Here is a 16,480-nt window from a genome sequence, read left to right as displayed (position 1 = left end):
ACAGAGTTGGTTTTCTTTTATCAGCCTGGCTGGTTCTCTGATGGTCGGTTATTCACTTCAGTGAGATTGTTTCCTGTAATGATAAACATAAATGAATACAAAAACCTCTTGTTCCCTCCCCCAGCCAGGAAGCAGGTCATAGCTCAACCTGAGGGTCTGGATTTGGGCTATTTTTTCAGGGACACTTTTGTCAAAAGTTTATTTGGAAAGAGCTATATGGTTAAAGAGTCATAGGCATCCACCTATTGCTGTGTAATCCATACCGCCCCCCCCCTACACCTGTTGTTGTCCCTTGATCCCGAATTGTAAAATTAACATTGTGGGACAGATTGTGACTAGGTCAGTGAGGGTGACAGGGTCAGGTGTGAGGGGCGGAGGCATAAGGAGAACCCATTGGAAAGGCCTAGTCCCAGTCTTTGGTCTCTGTGTTCTGGTCTAGCTCCCATTGAAGGCAATGGAGAGACCTTCCATTGTGTGGAACCGCAGGGCCTTTGTTGGTGGGCTGTGAGTTTGCTTGAGGCCCCATGCAAGCAAGGGAGGCTACGCTCCACAGAGCAAGATTAGCAACCTCTACAAAAGGAGCTGGGATATGGAGCGCCTGCAGATGATGCCTCACACATCCAGCACTGTGCTTGCTCCCACTGAGAGAGAACATCTCTGTCCCCGACTTTCCCCCTTCTGATAGTGCAGGGCAGTTTCTCTATGGACCTGATCAAAAGCCCATTGAAGTTGAGGGGAATTTTCCTATTGCCATGAATGAGCTTTGATTATTCCCTGTCATCACCACCAGAAATCTGATGGGCTGAAGAAGGTACTAGCTGTATAGGCCAGGGGCATAGTCACAGGGGCCAAGACTGATTAACCAGTTGTTATGGGAAAATGTTGCATATCATTGTAGAAACAGAGTAATACATCTCAAGAAGTGGCATATAGCAGACAGCTACATCTAGTGAGAAGTTTAGGGCAGCTGACCCTCTGTTGTGTCTGACAGTTGCCCTTAGGGATTTACCACTGACATGATGCCCAATTTTTCAAGGAATAGGTCTCTTTCTCCTGTGGAAACCTGACTAAAATTTCTGCGGTAACCTGAGAAACAAGAAAGGACAGAAATCCATCTGTCTTGATCTCCTCCATCCCCCACATTGCTTTTTTGTTCTACTATGCCTATGAAACGCCAGAAAGATGTGAAATAAGATGCTTTAAATGTATAGCCTGAATCATCTCTGAAGATTTTTTATCCCTCTAATGTGTGAGGGATGAATCCGATAGTAGCAGAGTCGACAGGGTTATAAATTGGCCCATAGACACAGCTGACATGAACGTAAAAATAAATCAAGGGCCAGGAGAAAGGAAAGACCGCTAGTCACTACCTGAGCCTACTCCCCTGTCCTTTAGCATGTTCGGTGTGATGACAACCGTCAATTTTTATTTAAGAAACCGAGTCAAAGACAGAGAACCGGTGTTAAAATGGATGATCTCTGGGCTGATGTTGGCTAATGCCAGCGCTTTTCATTGACTAGGCTACATTTTTTCCTCGTGTAACAACTGCTTGCCTCCTAGAGAGTGATACGGATTGTCCACGCTTAGCGCAACAGGCTTGGACTCTGAAGGCTCTTTATATTTATCCCAAGTATGATAGAACTGCACAGCGCTTTAGAATTTAACTTCCCACTGGGAAGGCAGAGCGGATGGACAGAAACCCCTTCATTCTGAGAAGCCACTTCCGCCCTTAATAAGCTTCCCTGGAAGTGTTTTGCTTTTCAAGCTGCTGGCAGGCTGTTGATTTGTGCTAGGTCATTTCAAATGTGCCTGCAAGAGAGACTGCTCTTTGTGGCCAGTTCTATACTAGTTCTAGTAGTTCTGTGCTTTGTAACACCAGCCCCCATGTCGGTAAGCGTGCTCCGGCCAGGAGAAGACTGAGGCTGATTTCTACACACCCCCAGCAGTGAGACCAGGAGCTGCCTTCCCCCAGCTAGCCGGAGCATGCTTACTTGGGAGAGCATGGGGCGGGGGGTATGTTTTCACCCTTGCAGTCCACATTTACAAAAAAAAGCACACGTGCACATACACACGCACATACACATACAGTCCCAGAAATTCCTGCGTAGGGGCCTGGCCCTGAACCAGCGACTCTCAGCATTTCCTGGTGGCCTGAGGAGAGCTGGCTGATTACGTGGGGCTTCTCCTGCTTGTTTCCAATAGTTACGTCACACAAGGACATTGTGTGGCTTCGTCGTCATTCTTCTCCGTGTTTAGCCATTGCTGGTGCAGCAGCAGCATTATGGGATCACAAATGGGACGAGAGAGTCCACAATCTGTATGATCACCATTTATATTCCTGTTGAACCTAGAGCCCCCTCCCCCTTTGAAACTGGGGCTTCAGTGTTAGGTGCTGCACAGACATACAGTAAGAGACAGCCCCTGCTTAGGAGAGGGACAAGACAGATTCAGGAAAGGGTAAACAGAGGCTTAGAGAGATGAAGAGATTTGTCCAAGGTCAAATACCATCTCAGTAGCAGAGCCAGGAAGAGAACTTTGGTTTCCTGGTTCCTAATTCAGACATGTATCCACTGGATCCCGCTGACAGGGAGGTTTAGATTGGACATTAGGAAAAACTTCCTGCCTGTCAGGGTGGTAAAACACTGGAATAAATTGCCTAGGGAGGTTGTGGAATCTCCATCTCTGGAGATATTTTAGAGCAGGTTAGATACACATCTGTCAGGGATGTTCTAGATGATTCTGCGTCCTGCCGTGAGGGCAGGGGACTGGACTCGATGACCTCTCGAGGGCTCTTCTAGTTCTAGTGTTCTATGATTCTATGGCATTGATCTTCCTTCCTCATAAGGTTTTCTCCACTCCATAAAGCTTAAGCACCTAACACTTATTTTCAATTTACGGCTGAGCTGAGCACCAAAGTTTCATGCCCGTACGTTATGGATAACACACTTGGCAAGGGGTTGGACTCGATAACCCCGTAAGGTCCCTTCCAGCTGTCCATTATTGGGATGCTGTGAATCCACTCTACAGCATGCTCTACAATGCTCTCAGAGTTTAAATGAGCTTAAGGCTGACTCTGAGAACGTGACACACACAGTTCACTGACTGTTTTATAACACTGACTGTTTTATAATTCTGATGCTTATTCAAACTTCCATTTTCAAGACCCATTTTCTTAATCTGATTTTTCTCCGATCAGTTCACTTATCTTAGCACAGGCATGTCCAAAGTCCTGCCCGTGGGCCAATTGCGGCCCGTGTGCTGGTTTAATACGGCCCCACAGGTAATTTGGCAATATCTATCTTTTATGGCCCCCAACGAATCCATATATATTGAGATGAATACATTGTAAAATCTCAGTTAATGTCAGTTGGTCTAAATCAGTTATAAATATATTTGGACACAACATGTATACTTGGTGTTATGTTCCTGTTCATATTTTTTTAACTTAAAAGTTGACAGACAACCTTTATTACCAATAATATGTAATGTACTTTACAATGTTCCTGACATATATTTCAGCTTCCTGGATTTTTTTTTCATCTGGCCTTCAGATATGAAAGGCAGAGTGATTTAACACCTGTTTAGATTTGTCATCCATGTGACGAAATGAAAAGTATGCCGTTTGCAATAAACTTTGCATAAAATAGTTAATTTGCATTTAATTTTAATGGTTCAAAGAATGTCAGGCAAAATGGTCGGCTCTCACGCATGTTCACTTCATCAAATCTGGCCCTCTTTGAAAAAAGTTTGGACACCCCTGTCTTAGCAGTTAGTTGTTACAAAACCTGACCTGAAGGTGAATGGCTCATTCCGAGGACTTTCCCCGGGGCTGACTTTTCCAGATTCCTTTATACATTCACATTGTGGACATTTAAATAAAGAGGTAACACACAATATCTAATCTGTAATGACAGAAATGTTAAATCTACATTTCAGTTTGTAATTTGAAAAGCTATGTCACATTAAAGGCTGAAAAGAACGTGATTAAAATAATTCAGTCATTTATCAAATATATATCTCTTTCTAAAGTATTCAAGGCAAGTATCTTGATTGTTCATTTTTATTATGTCATATCGGACAGCATTATATTTTCTTGTGCAGAGTACTATATATACATATAGAGATAGATAACATTATTATATAACAGGAATTATATATATGATTATTTGTTATATTAGATGTTCCGTCATATGCATGATCAAGGATACGGGAAATAAATAAGAGTGTTCACTCTTCTGGTGCATGCAAATCTTGCTGGTACTGATCGATTTGTATTTAAGAAAGAGTTAGAGAATACTTAATCCGTCTCCAGTTTTATGTGTTGTTTGATAATACAGGACCCTTGGGGCTGGTTGCTGCCAATGTAAATTAGAGCAGCCCCCAGCCTGCTGTAACCTAGCCTTGGGGGGACAGAACCAGTTTTGCTCACACAGCTCTGATACAGTTTGTGGGTAGGGAAGGATCTGACTGTACTGCTTATGGGGCTTGGTCAGGAGCTTCTGGAAGGACATGTGCACATTGGTCTAGTGGGTTTGAAACGAGCTCTGTAAGGAGGAGGCAACGTGAGCAGGTCTGGAGACAGGGTTTGTGCATTGGTCACAGCCTTGCAGGTATTACAGTGAATTAAATTTGCATATGCAGCAATTTTTTAGGATTTCCAATTACGCCTGCAAGCTAAGGCTGTTAGCTGCTCAGGTGCGCTCATATGTCTCAAACTCTGAACTCTGAAGTAAGGGACTGTGACCCCGGAGGGGCAGTACCTCTTGAACCGAGGGACTCAGATTTTATGGCCAGAAGGGGCCATTGTGACCCATCTAGTCTGACCATGTCACAGAACCTCTCCCACCCACTCCTGTAATAGACCCCAGTTTAAAGATTTCAAGTTACAACGGGGCAGGGATTTGGGATCTGGGGTTCAGATGTCCAGGAGGCCCTGCTCTGTCCAGCACTAGGGCAGGTTGCTCCTTCAGTTAGCAGGGCTGAGCATTTGCTCCCCTTGGCTTCCTGCTGTGCAGACGCTGCCACAGCTCGGCTTAAGGTAAGCCAACTCCACCCTTGCATTTTGCATAGCTAGAGTTGCCTATCTTAAGCCGACCTTCCTGGTCTAGTATAGAGCAGGCCTGACTTCCCTTGTGAGGGTGAGCAAGCCATTTTCCCTCTCTCTGCCTCTGTGTTTGTCTTAGGTGTTGTGATTGAAATCTCTCTTGGGCAAAAACTGGCTCTTCCTATATGTATCCATAATGCTCGGCATAATAGAAGCCCTGATCTTGATTGGTGTGTGTCTGTTTGGCTGTCATCTCTTGTCTATTCTTCATGTTGTTTGGTAACATCCTGTTTTTAACGTGCTTAGTTTAACCCAATATTCACTCTCTTCTTTGTTTTGAAATGCATGATATTTTATAGCCATGCTTTCCTGTATTCTACAAAACACATAATTGTTGAATATAGGTCCTGGATTTTGAAGACTCTCCCAAGAATAACTATACATATATGAATAGCTCCACTGTTTCCAATGGCCCTGTTCATACATGTATTTGTTCCTAGGAACGAAGCCCATGTAAATATACTGAATCTTGCAACATTTTGACTGTAGAGATGAGCAACTAGGAAGCTAATTCCAATGTGCTAGTTTGTGATATAGTCGCCTCATCTCAAAAGAGATATATTGGCATTGGAAAAGGTTCAGAAAAGGGCAACAAAAATGATTAGGGGTTTGGAATGGGTCCCATATGAAGAGAGATTTAAAAGACTGGGACTTTTTAGCTTAGAAAAGAGGAGACTAAGGGGGGGATATGATAGAGGTCTATGAAGACATGAATAGTGATTAAGTGAACAAGGAAAAGTAACATAACATAAGAACTAGGGGACACCAAATGAAATTAATAAGTTTCAGGTTTAAAACAAACAAAGGGAAGTTTTTCTTCATGCAGAGTAAACTCACAACCTGTGGAACTCCTTGCCAGAGGAGGTTATGAAAGCCAGGACGTTAACAGGGTTCAAGGAAGAACTAGATATATTCATGGATGTTAGGTCCATCAGTGGCTATTAGCTCGGGTAGGTAGGAATGGTGTCCATAGCCCCTGTTTGTCAGATGCTGGAAAATGAATGACGGGAGGAATCACTTGATGATTGCCTGTTCTGTTCACTCCTCTGGGGTATCTGGCAATGACCGTTGTTGGCAGACAGGACACTGGGCTAGATAGACCTTTGCTCTGACCCAGTACGGCTAATCTTGTGTAACAAACATGAATGCAGAAGAGAACTGTGTTTGTACTATGAGGAAACAGTAGGCCCCCAATATCACATGTACAGACCCACTAACTTCTGTGGGGCTTGGTGGGTATGGGTGAGGGCAGAATTTGAACCATTGTGCACAGATGTAATGATGAACAGGCTCAAAAGGGTTGTGTGTTATACAAGCAATTTTCCTGCATGCATTTTAGGTGGAAATGTTTCCCTCTCATCACAGATTAGAGAGGTATTTTATTTGAGTGACTCTGATGCGTCCAAGATGTGCTGTGGTGTTCTTCGCTCTGGTGAATAGTAATCATTGATGACGGGAGGGTGGTGGCAGGGGGGACTGGAACAAACAGCAGCAGCAGAAGGTTAGTAGGCAGCCTTCAAACTCTGCCATGTGAAGAGCCCACTTCTGTGCTGAAAGCCTTTGATTTTTGCCTTCAGGAAAGCTTTTGCACACAGAGTGGAAACTGTGTCTTCTTGACAACTCGATAGATAATGCTCTGTGTAGAATCGAGAGGATTTTGCAGGAGGGTTCCCCTGAACTGATGTGAGCTGCCGAAAGATGTAGCAAAAGATGAAGACAGTCTTGCAGATCACGTGAACCAAACTTTCACTTGTACGACGTCATATTTGATGTGACGGGATCTTTGGCTCTCTGTTCCTTACCTCTCCGGATTTTAGTTTTACGACTAAACTATTTATAGTTATTTTATAACTTAAAATGAAAATAGTGCTGACAGGCGAGCATGACAAATAAAATAAATCCGGATAAAAGGCCAACCGGTTATTCAGCCTGATTTCAGAACGAGGCAAAAGGAAAATCCAGAACAACACAATGTAATGAAGGTTGATGTAACGAAGGCTGCAGCTTTGTGGCACACCCTGTGTGTGGGACAATGCAAGTCTACACTGTCTCAGGCCTAGGACAGAGAAGGGACTGAGCTTCTGTTAGGCACAACTCCATCCTTACTTCCTCTTACTGTGGGAAATTGCAACACCTCTAATACAAGCCCTTCCTGGTGCATTGCAGGGGCAGAGCCAAGCTCTGCCCATCTTCCTGCTTGGAATGAAGGGTCTGCTAGGTTTGCAGATCTTGCTTATCCCACGTGCCTGTTCCCAAGGTCCTAGTAGCACATCAAGGACTTTATGTGGGATTCTCACTTCACCCTACGGCTCTGAGTAGATGCATGATCCAAGTCACAGTCCGGCAGTCATATACATTGTACTGTATCATTTAATTCAGTTGACTACATTGCTGGTGAGCTGAGTGCTCCTGTTGTGGGGCGGTCCTCTCTTCTGTCTCCCGGGGGTAGGGTCCCTTGTCCCTGGGCTGTCTGAGTCGGCAACACACTCCGTGTGACCGATAGAACACCTGTAGTAAAACCCCTCACCTCGGGGCTGGATAGACTAATGGCCAGAATCAATGCGGGGCTCCTTTAAAGCAGGAATGGTAGGCCAACTAAGCCCGAGTCAGTAAATTAAAGTCAATGGCTGGCCCTTTACTGTAGGGCTGGACAACTGACTGAGCAAAGTCATGAGGGGGGAAGCTGTACCATGGTAGGGGAACCCAGGCCCGCCCTACTCCACCGGTTCCCGGCTCAGGGCCCTGTGAGTGGCAGAATGGTCCACCACTCCCTCAGCGGGGAACCCGACTGACATGCGCCGAGTATCTCTGGGTGGGAGAGGCCGCTCTGCACTCTACCTGGGCCGCTTCCTACCAGATCCGATGGGTCAATGTCCCACGTAGCACCTGGGTCCTCTGACTCCTCGGGGGCCACGCTTCCCTGGGAATCTGCGGGTTACGTCCGGCGTTGGGGGCTCTCGTCTCAGGCGGCTGGCTGCTGCTGCTGCTCAGGAGCAGAGGTCTTTCTCCTCCGTCAGCCAGCCCAGACTGAGCCTCTCGCCAGGCCTTTATACGTGGGCTACAGTCTGAGCATGCCCAGCAGGGCTGTGGGGGCGGGGCTCATTCAGCCAGGGTAGCCTGGCTAAACCCTGCTTGTTCAGTGCAGGGCTGGTACACCCCGTCACGGCCGCATAGATCTAAATAAATGCCTCACTTTCAGAATCTATTATAGTATGAAAACAGGTAAAATACAAAAAACCTTTGTGCTCATAAAGCGCCGAACGAACCAAAATATCAGATGTGACCTTGGAATGTTGGGGAAATTCAGGTGCAGCTCTAGAGACAAACACCGCTGCCAATTGCTAAAATAAATTTGAAAAATCTTTTTTTCTTTCAAAAAGTCAAACGAGATTTGCTATGAAGTCAGCCCTTCATAACACCCTAGAAATTAGTCCAACTGTTAGCTAGCTGATTTGTGCTTGCAGTCGTTTGGCAGATTATCTTTTCATACCATTTTATAAATCTACTCAATGTAGCAGCATTCTTTTTAGTTTAAAGGTAGCCAGGAAATGAAACGTTCGGGGGAAGTGCTCGTAAAAGTGCTATTTTTGCTACCTGCTTTGAAATAGCGATGTCTTGTGGGAGAAGGCTCGCTGTCCTCCTGACACATAAAATAAAAAATATATAGCTTTAATATTTAGAGAGATACGGGAGGCAAAGAATTTCTCTCTTCCTCTCTCCCTTCATTTTGCTGCAGTGATTTTTATGTGATAAATCAGGCTAAGGAAATATTCTGCAGTTGAACCTTTTTTGTGGTATTGCCTTCGATTACTTCCCTGTGTTATATAGGTGCTTCTTGAACGTATGTTTGTCTTCAGTAACACAGCGGGGGTTATATTGCTGCTAAAAGACTGGGAGCATATTGAAATAATGGCATCAACATTTCCTGTATTTTCTTTTTAATCTCAGTTTTTGTTTCAGCTTTCTAGAAATTTAAAAAGATTTTTCCCTTTTTTTTTTATTGCCCTATCCCTTCCTCCTTAACTTGTGCCTAGACCAAGGGTGGGCAAAAGCCTCCCAGCAGGCGTGGATCCTGCCCGTTAGGCAATTCCAGGCCCCGCCCCCTAGCGCAGAGGTCGGCAACCGATAGCACACGTGCTGCAGCAGCGGGGGGAAGGAGCTCAGCCCCGCCCCTTCTCTCCTGTGCAGCCACTGGACAGCGCTCCCTCCTCCCTGCAGCAGGTTAGGCTGTGGTGGGAGGAGGCAGCGCTACGATTTGAGGTGCCTCAGCGGCACCTCCGGGGCCAGTCCTGGGCCACATGGCTGTGGCAGTGGCGCCTTTGGCCTCCAGGGCTGGCCGGGCCTGCGTGGCTGCAGCAGCGGTGCTCCGGGGCCGGCCCTGGGCCACGTGGCTGCCGCGGCAGCAGAGCCTCCCTCTGGGGCTGCAAGGGAGCACGCAGCCAGGTAAGGTTCCCCCTCATGCCCAGGCCCTGCCCACCCTAATGTGGTGCAGGGCCAGGGCAGAGGTGAGCCTGCCTTAGACCCACTGCACCCCAACCCAGGAGCCACCTGAGGTAAGCCGTGTCCAACTGGAGCCAGAATCCCGAATTCTTGCCCCAGTCATGAACCCTTCTATACCCAAAACCCCTGCCCCAGTCATGAACCCTCTCCAGCACCTGAGCTCCTTGGACCCAAACTTCCTTGCAGAGCCTGTACCCTGAATCCCCTCCTGTATCCCAACTCCCTGCCCCAGGCTCAGCTCAGAGCCCCCTCACACTTCAAATCTCTTAGCCCAAAACCAGAGCCTGTGCCCCAACCCTCTGCCCCTGCCTGGTGAAAGTGAGAGGGAGGGAGGGGAGATGGAGTGAGCAGGGGCAGAGCCTCAAAGAAGGGGTACGAAGGAGGTGGGGCAGGGTATTTAGGTCTGAGGTAGATCCTGGATTGCACTTACATTCAGAAAGTGATCTTGTGCTTCATAAGGTTGGAGACCACTGCTCTACTCCCAGCTTGCTTCTGCACCCCAGTTCCCTCTCAGATCCCACCCCTGTCCTACTTGCTAGCAGTCCTGTCTCACGCACTGTACCCCTCATTTTTGTCCCTTCCCCAGAGCTCAAGGAGGTCCATAAAATCCACTAACTGCAGAACCCCAGAAAAGTTAATCTGGTCTATGGGAAGCCCTGAACCTCAGTCCCTCCCTTCCCTTCCCCTCACCCAGTGAGGCTGGGGCACCAGAGGAGTGAGGTATCTCAGCTGAGGTCACATCAGTGAGTGCTGAGGATTTTTGGAGTGTTTTTGCTTCTCACTTGAGTGGTCCCCAGCTGATTTTTCTGTGGGTCAGTGCCCCCGTCCCAAAAAGGGCTCCCCACCACTGCCATAAATAAAGAAAGTATTGAAACCTTTCATGTTGGAAATAATATTTTACTTTATTTAAAACGAAGTTTGATAAACTAACATGAGAAAGTTAAAACGCTTAATCTGTTTCATAATTTAAATTAAACCATTCTCACTAGCTGCAGGTGGTTCAGTCTTGACATACCCCCAGTTTCCTTAGTGCAACGCTGAAAAAAATCCCATCCCTACACTAGACTGTATAGTTTATAGAGTCCCTCTAATAGGGTCTACCAGCTTGTGAGTGCCTCTCTGCAGCCAAGGGATATCTCACAAGGTCTTAGCCTGGTGGTCTTTAAGCTTGTGGCCAGTCTTTGGCCACCCGACCTGGTCCTTGCCCCAGTCTAGGTTCAGCTCGCACTGGGAGCTGTCTGTAGTACTGATCTCCCAGTCAGGATATAGACCAGGCTGGGTTGAGCTCCTGAAGGGAACTGTCTTTTTATACCCATCTGCTGAGTCCTGATTGGCTGCCAGAGAAACAGCCATTCTATCATGCCTGGAGGACCTCTTCTCTGCTACTTTCACTGGGATGGGTTGCAGCAAGGCCACCAGCCTCCTGTAGGGAGCGTCGGGGCCTAGTCCAGACGATCACAGTCCCCCAGAGATGAATTATTTTCAAATAGTTTTAAGAAATTTATGTAGCAGCATCACTATTTGTCATGCTTTGCTGAATGGGATAGTTGTTAAGGTGCTTGCCTCTGGCTTGGGAGATTTATGTTTCATTTTTGCTTTATCAAAGGCTCCCTGAAAAACCTTGGTCAAGCCACTTGAACCTGTTTCAGATGAAATCAGTGGTAGGAGCCTACATCCTTTGGTGAATCTGGGTCCTCATCTCTTTGTGCCCCATTTCCCCACCTATAAAATGGAACTAATAGGACTCCTGGCCTCACAGATGTTATATTGCCAGCAATGGACTCCTTTCTATGCTTTGAAGCAATCCTGATGGATATGACTGACCTCACCAGGCGATGCCTAGCAATATAGTCTTGCGTAGGCCAGCCAGTGCAGGCTATACAGTTACAGAGATCTGTCAATCTTGTGCAGATCCACAACAATAAATTGTACTTGGCTCTTGCAGTTGTACTACAGGTTGAACCTCTCTAGTCTGGCGCCTTTGGGACCTGACTGGTTCCGAACGAGAGAATTTTCTGGACCATGAGAGGTCAATACAGCCAGTCCCTGAGTTACGAATGAGTTACGGACCAAACACTTGTCTGTAACTCGAAGTGTTCATAACTCAGATCCCATTGAGTTACATGGCGACCGCACTGTTCGTAAGCGCGGATCGCATTCATAACTCGGGGATTGCATTTACGACTGCTTTGGTCGTAAGTGCAGATGGTCATAAGTGGAGATGGTCGTAAGTCGGAAACCGGCTGTATTGTCTAGCCATATTACCTCAACTTCCACTTCTTCCTGGGCTGTTAGAGGACCTTTAGGGGTAAATTAGAGCCAAATAACCGCAGAGAACACTGAGAGCCAGGACTGGTGGCTGTAAACAAATTTTATGGGAGTGTAGGAAACGTGGCCACACCCATGAAGAGTGGACATCCGGCTAACTAAAATCATGCCAGATGATGGATGTTTCTGGATGAGAGAGTGCTGTATTAGAAAGGTTCAACCTGTACAGTGTTAGTGTCTGAATTAAGGGTGCACTTTTTCTTATGAAGGAGCATCTTATAGCCATCATTTAACAGGTCATACTTTCCTATGGGGTGTGTGTGTGTGTGTGTGTGTGTGTGTGTGTGTGTGTGTGTGGTTTATATATAAATCAGGAATGGATATGTTAAATGGTAAATCCATTGTTATATCATCCAAGAGAGCAATTGGTTGCTTAAAACTGTCTTCAGCATCTTCTATGGATGTGTTAAAACAATTTATAACACCTACTACTTATGTCTGTTTTAACGCGTATTAATCATTTCGTAACCGTTGTATATTCTGTTTATAAATCACCCCCACAATAACTGGAGCCATTCAAAATATATTATTCTACAGGTTGGACCTCCCAGGTCTGCCACCCTCGGGACCTGACTGGTCCTGGGCGAGGGATTTTGCCAGACCAGGGGAGATCATGTCTTTTATTCGGGATGACTTTCCCCAGGCATTCTGGTGCTTCTCTGTCCTTTTATTTTCCTTGCAGTGAGAGAAGATGAGCATTGAGTACTGACTGCTCTCTGCCAGGCTTGCTCCTTCCCTTCACACGTGAGGCTCTGATGATTTAATCAATTACAGAAAAAGACAGTTTTAAATTTTTCCCCTGCTGCCAAGTGCTCCAGTAATTTCTTCTTGTAGTAGCACTTCTAATTTACTCTTCCTTTTTTACTTCCTGCTGCGGCATAGCTGTCTGACATGTTTTAAGGTGGCTGCTTAATTTTCTCCCCCATCTGTCTCTGGATGAAAGCATTTTTTAATTCTTTTTTTTTCTTATAAGGCTGATATTTCACTACTTGTGCTTTACTACCTGCTGGGGAAAGCAGAGAGCCTCAGAAATGGTTTTGAAGACAGCTGCTTTATAAGTGGCTTTATAGTTGTTGTTTTTTTTAAACATAACTCCAATTCTCCCCTTCTCTACCAGAGCTGAAATCTTGTTTAGTTTTAAGTGGATGCTCTTTTGCCTGCTTAGGGCTGCATATCTTGTAGATGGGGCAGATCTCCTTTTAAAATCCAAGAAACTTTCCTGGAACAGTGAGAGATGAGTTGCTGGAGGGCAGCAGGACTCTGCCACTAGCTTCTGAACGGTCCCGGGGTCATTCCTGCTCTGTGTAACCCACCCCAGAGCGAGCAGCTAGGGGCGCTGGCTGCTGAAACCTTGTTTGCATAGATCAAGTGCCTACATACCCCAGCCTACAGGCTGACACAGAGACAGCAAAGGGGCAGCACAGTCGTTGGTCTGAGGATACAGGGCTTCCCTCCCGTCCCTGCCCCGCAGGTCCAACTTAACGTGCGAGTGTTCTGGAAGTGCTTTGATATCCTCGGGTAGGCTCGGTATTGTGCTAGTGTGCTCCTATTATGGATTATCACCCCAGTGCAAAGGGTTGCATGATCACAGGCAGTGTGTCCTGGCTTTCGTCCAGGCATGCCTGGGAAATCAAAACAGCCTGGGAGCATCCCTGCCTGGGCAAGGAAAAGGGGCAGCAGGATTCCCTCTTCCTAGGAGGGAAGAGTGAAACCACCCTCCATGCTAGGAGGCTAAAGAGGCCCAGGGGACAACAATGGCACCTTGGCAGTCACTGCATCATAGTGTGATGTTCCCATGAGCAGTGCACCAGCTAGCCTACCTGAGCTAGCTCGAATCCGGGGAGAGGCAGCAACAGCAGCAGTCAAAACAGCGCAGCAGCTTCAAGTACAGACAAACACAGCCCAGCACACACTGTGCTATGCACTGGGCTTACTAGTCTGCTCTGCAGCCTTCTTGCTCCGCTTTCACTGCTCTTTGTTACCAGGCCCAGCCAAAGAGTTTGCAGGGCCCCAAGGTGGCATGTTGATAGCAGGGCCTGGCCAGCAGGCAGTGGATGCTCTAATATAAGTCAAACCCAGTCGAGGGGTTACAGAGTCCAGCCCAGGCAGCCCCGCCAGCTATTGCTTGCAATGGAGAACAATTTGGAGCACATTTTGATTATTATTGTAACAAGTTGCCATAAAATTATTTGCGGTCGTAGTACTGCTCAATAATTTTTATAAAAACAATATAACTTTATAATAGTAATGATTATTTACCTTAGTTGTGACTGTAAATCATTATGGCGGCTTTTGTTCCGTGCACACGAGTGCAGTTACAGCATTAGCTTCTGAAGAAAACCAACAATGTCTGCAGGAATGCGGAGAAGTTTATGGAAGCGTGCTAGTACCCCATGAGGAACGAAAAAAACACCTAAGACACCCCACCCCCGTCTTGGCGTAGAGACTAGGGATGCTAAATTTCAATTAATCAGCTAATTGTGTAGCTGATGGACTCGATTAGTCGATAAGGGGGGCCCTCACTATCCCGTTGTGCCTCTGCCTTTGAAATCTGTAATAAATCTCTAAGAGCCATGGATGCGAGAGGCACATTTCAAAGGGAGAGGACCCCAGCGAGTGGGGACTGCTTTGGTTCCTGCTCATGCCATTTTCCCCACTGTGCCTCTGCCTCCCCTGCTCCCTGCAGAGACAGTGCTGGGGGGGAGAGGACCAGCACCAGCTCCCCGGCTTGCTACCTCTGATACAGAAGCAGCAAGGAGGGAAGGGAAGTGACTAGGCGAGTAGTGACTCAACTATCCAATAAGCCTAGTTGTTTACATCCTTATTAGAGACCCAGGCTATGTCTACACTGGCACGATCTTGCGCCAGAAGTATTCAAATGAGGCTAAGCATGGAATATCACCGGGCCTCATTTGCATATCTAATGAGCCGCCATTTTGCAGAAGAGGCTCTTGCGCCAGAAGGAGCTGTCTACACTGCCACTTCTTGCGCAAGAAAAAGAAGGGGCAGTGTAGACGCTCCTTCTGGCACAAGAGCCTCTTGCGCAAAAGTGGCGGCTCATTAGATATGCAAATTAGGCTCGGCAGTATTCCACGCTTAGCCTCATTTGCATACTTCTGGTGCAAGATCACGCCAGTGTAGACATAGCCCCAGACCCAACTTCTGTTGGAAGTTTTACAGTACACAGGGTCAGGGTATAGCAAAAAACCCATTCACATAACTGAAATAACTAAGTTTACATATCTGTGCTAAGTCATGGAGTTTGTGAAGTGCAAAATAATAAATAACCTCATTGAACCTTTTTTATGCCTTGCAGATGAGGAACTGTACACTTCAATTGTTAAACAACGTTAGCACAGCTCGAGACCTGCGCAACACAAGAAGTCTGATTGGCAGCTAGCTAGTCAATTGCAGTGCAGGGCCCTGAAGTCACGGGGCCCAAGGCAGCCACCTTGTTTGCCTTGCCCTAAGCCAGGCCTGCTTGTTAGCAGCATCGTGAGCTAGATCCCGGCTAGTCTGATAGGCTAGTCCAGGCATGGTTTTTGCTGTTCAGACATACGCTCAGACTGTGTGCTATGGCTGCTCTATGGCTTTGAAGAGCTTCTCTTTCATTGATGAAGGAGCTCTGCACCTAGTACAAATGTCAATCACAGGGGGTCAGATGCACCTAAAAGTTCTCTGAATTCCATTGTATTTGCCTTGAATGGCTGAAGTTGGGGGCCCTACCACACAGGGACACTCATGAAATCATTTAGGTAAAACAGAATGGCTAAGACAAGTAGTCACTGCTTTCCCACTTCATCGTGGCGGGACTGATTTCCTTATTCCCAAGCCATTCATAAAAGATGGGTCTCTAGTCTAGCCTTCCACATCTCCAGTGACAGTGACTTCATCATCTGCCTTAGCAGCTTCTTCCTTTGCCCATTCCTCATACTTATGAAGTTTTTCTTTGTCACTTGACCCACCCAATAAGCATTTAGGGGGCATTATACCAGGCTGTAATGGAACAGCGCTCATTGAAATTCATGAAACTTGCCTATGTTACCAGTCCTGGGTTATTTAATAGAGCAAAGCAGGTGTACAGCAGTGTGGGCCCAAGGAAACTGACGGGCATTTTAGACCCCAGGGCTCTCACAACAGCCATAAGAATAAAATGGAAACAGCGTTTTAAATAAACCCAGGAACTATCAGATGCACAAATACATTTTAAAGCAGCTTATGAGGAAAACCATCCTATATAAAAATAAGTATTTTTTACATTTTTTAATTGGCTGCCCTTGCCTCTTCTATTTTAATTATCAAAACTGAAGAACATTTTAAAAATCCAGTTCAATTTTTCACTTCTAAGCCTGTCTTTGCTTCATCCCCTTTCTCCTGCTCTTCCTCACAAATTGTAATTCACCAGATATACATGATGTCTAATTAAAACAATCAGTTTCAATTTTGCTTGAAGACTATTTCATTTTTTGGTTCTTCGGCATAAGCACAATACTGCAACGTATAGGTTGACAAGAATGTCCTTTGTCGGGGAAAAAGTCTAAGAGATTT

At 46.2% G+C, this 16,480-nt stretch overlaps 1 protein-coding gene across 3 annotated transcripts in view; it reads left to right on the top strand.

The window, feature by feature from the left end:
- The window catches only part of PLPPR1 (phospholipid phosphatase related 1), a 174,818-nt gene that overhangs the window by 83,076 nt on the left and 75,262 nt on the right, over positions 1-16,480 (top strand). The window lies entirely within an intron of this gene.

The sequence above is a fragment of the Pelodiscus sinensis genome, chromosome 6 (assembly GCF_052426305.1).
Source record: "Pelodiscus sinensis isolate ZL-2025 chromosome 6, ASM5242630v1, whole genome shotgun sequence".
NCBI lineage: Eukaryota > Metazoa > Chordata > Testudines > Trionychidae > Pelodiscus > Pelodiscus sinensis.
This window is presented reverse-complemented; position numbering and strand designations above follow the sequence as displayed.